This window comes from Microtus ochrogaster, unplaced genomic scaffold (genome assembly GCF_000317375.1).
Source record: "Microtus ochrogaster isolate Prairie Vole_2 unplaced genomic scaffold, MicOch1.0 UNK49, whole genome shotgun sequence".
NCBI lineage: Eukaryota > Metazoa > Chordata > Mammalia > Rodentia > Cricetidae > Microtus > Microtus ochrogaster.
Genome location: NW_004949147.1, coordinates 488216 through 491403, shown reverse-complemented (window position 1 = coordinate 491403; position 3188 = coordinate 488216).

The window sequence follows — 3188 nt, the reverse complement described above, 5'->3', positions numbered from 1 at the left end:
TCAGACTACAGATTCTCTTCTTCCATGGTGTGGGGTTGCTTCTTTCAGTGAAACCAATGTCAGGAGAACATCCCCCATGCCCACAGCTCTACCCATAATTAGTCCTGTGGAGCCACTGTGCCTAGGAGGCATACCTGCCTCAGGTGCATCCCCAGGTAGGTATCTGGAGGCTTCATTCTTCATTCCACACTTTTACCCCTGCCCGGTGTCATCTCAGACAGCATCACACCCCTGGCAACCCCATTGCAGTTGCAAACTGACCTCTGTTTGTCATTTTTGTTTTTATTGACCCCTCTTTATTTTTTCACTGTCAGTCTTTGTGTTGTGTTCTTATCACCTGTCTCTCCCAGCAGATGATAAACTCCACAAAGGAGCATTAATTAGCACTCTGCACACAGTAGGCACTTGTGAATATATAGGCCATGCATGAGGGTGGCTTGTGAGTGGAGTGGGAAGTGAGGGGTTTTTTTTGTTTGTTTTTTGTTTTGCTTTTCTTTTTATTTATTTATTTTTTGTTTTGCTTTTCTTACCTTGGTCACAGAGGAGAGGTCAATGTTATTTCGGGGCTCGGGAGCTCACAGGGAGGGCAGGTGAAGATGTTAGTTAGGAACAGGTGGAGCTGAGTTAACAAGTTTAGCTTTTCTCCTTAGACTCTTACTGAGGGAGCACACTTCAGGGCCAAAGAGTGACTCCAAGCAAACAGCTAGGTGTGCTGGGTGGTGCTGCTGGGTATCCTGCCACTAAAAATGTGGACACAGGCTGTCAGACCTTTGCTCTCAGGCAGATGCTGAGCTTCGCACGCAAGCCTGGCCCTTTGCACTGCCTGACTTTGTCTACTTGCGCTCTTGCAAAACCTAGACCATTTTTATCTCTAAAGACCCATCCCAATGCCCCAAGAGAAACTGGCACTTAAAGAGCCTTACCCTGGTTCCTCTCCCACTGCTAGCTTGACAGCACTGGCACCCCTACCCTGTTGTGAGCTGGGTAGCTGGATAGTGCTTTTCACACCAGCTGACTTTTACATGGGCACCTTGTTCTCATCCAGGTGGGGCAGGGACAGCCAGGGGGACCTCTGCCCCCCAAAGGATGGAGCAAGCTCACACACACACACACACACACACACACACACACACACACGTCCTTAAAGCCTAGTGCCAGGCATCTCCACCCATTGTAAGTCCTGACCCTACTGCAGATTCAACTCCTCTGGGAAGCTCCTCTCTTTTCATGGTGGCTGTAGTATTTGGGGTAGGAATTGTACATCTTCTTGTCTTATGTAGTTCAGATCTTTTCCTAGATCATTACCTTCTGAATTGAGCGAACTTTTGTTTGGTTGGTTTTTGTTGTTGTTGTTTTTTAAAGATTTATTTATTATGTATACAACTTTCTGCCTCCATTTATACCCACACACCAGAGGAGGGCACCAGATCTCTTTACAGATGGTTTGGAGCCACCATGTAGTTGCTGGGAATTGAACTCAGGACCTCTGGAAGAGCAGACAGTGCTCTTAACCACTGAGCCATCTCTCCAGCCCCCTTGGTTGGTTTTTTTGAATCAGGGTTTCTCTGTGTAGACCTCACTCTTTAGACCAGACTGGCCCTGATCTCACAGATCCACCTGCCTCTGCCTCCTGAGTGCTGGGAATAAAAAGCCTGCACCACCAGCTCCTGGCTGACTTGGGCAATCTTGTCTTATCTCTCTGGGTTACATCACTGAAGCCCGAAAGGTAAAGTGACTGCTCCAAACTACCGGACTGGACTTCACTGCAGAGCCACTCTCCCGGCTGGGCACAGCCTTAGGGCAGTCTGTTTATATGCTTATCTTTCCTAGAACAAGGCTAAAGAGAAAGTGTCCTCTTACCTTTTGTTAAGTCTGTGGAGGCACAAAAATGTGAGCCTAGTAACATCGTAAGTTCCTGGACAGCCAAGGCTACAATAGACAGCTGCTGTCTCATAATAAAGGGTGGGGAGGCATCTAGATAAAATAAGCCACGGGGTTCAGTTAATGAGAAAGAAGAAAAGAAATTTGTGTGAAACTTAGCTGATTTCCAGGTTGACCTGTTCCATTGAGTGAGCTGAACACAGTGAAGACTCAGACAGGAAACCGTGTTCCTTCCTTCCCAGCTGTCTTCACACTGCTCTGTGACTGTCAGAGTCCCCATCCTATCGCAGTGCTTTCTCTTCAGGACTGCCAGCCCACAGATAATGGCACAGAGATTTTTTTTTTTTTTTTCGAGACAGGGTTTCTCTGTGGTTTTGGAGCCTGTCCTGGAACTAGCTCTGTAGACCAGGCTGGTCTCGAACTCACAGAGATCCTGGCACAGAGATTTAATATTAATTATGAAAGCTTGTTCCTAGCTTGTTTTGGGGGGGGGTTGTTTGTTTGGTTGGTTGATTGGTTGGTTTTTCGAGACAGGGTTTCTTTGTGGCTTTGGAGCCTGTCTGACCTAACTAGTTCTTCCAACTTGAATTAACCCATATTTTTGGGATGTACGTTCTTCCATATGACTTGTTCCCTCATCTCCATGCTGTCCATCCTGCTTCCTCATTGTCTGGTGTATGACTCAGCCTTTCCTCTCCCCAGAGTTCTCTCTCTGCCGAGAAGTCTTTTATATGTCACTTATACTCCTCTATCCAGCTACTGGTGGTTCGACCTTTTATTCCACAAATCACAGCAAACCACACACTTTACAAACATCCCACAACACATCCTTGACACTTGAACAAGGTGATCCTGAAGCTTAGTGTGTGTGTGTGTGTGTGTGTGTGTGTGTGTGTGTGTGTGTATGTATGTATGTATGTATGCCTTGGTGCTCTCATGAATGTCAGAGGACATCTTGCAGGATAACTTCGTCTCTTCTTCCACCATGAGTTTTAGGGAATCAAGTCTTTGTACTTGGCAGCAAGCATTTAAACCCACTGAGCCATCTTGACAGCTCAGAATGTGTCTGTGTGTCTGACTCTGTGCCTTGGTGCTCACATGGAAGTCAGAGGACATCTTGCAGAAACTCTTCCTCTCTCCTTGCACTGTATGAGTGCTAGGGAACCAAGTCTTTGGAATTAGATGCAAGCACTTTAACCCATTGAGAAAATTAGTATTCATTCGAGAATGTAGCTTATTCTCCAGGCCATATCCATTCATTCTGAATTATCTTTCCAAAAATGTCTTCTGTGACTTTAAAAATTGCT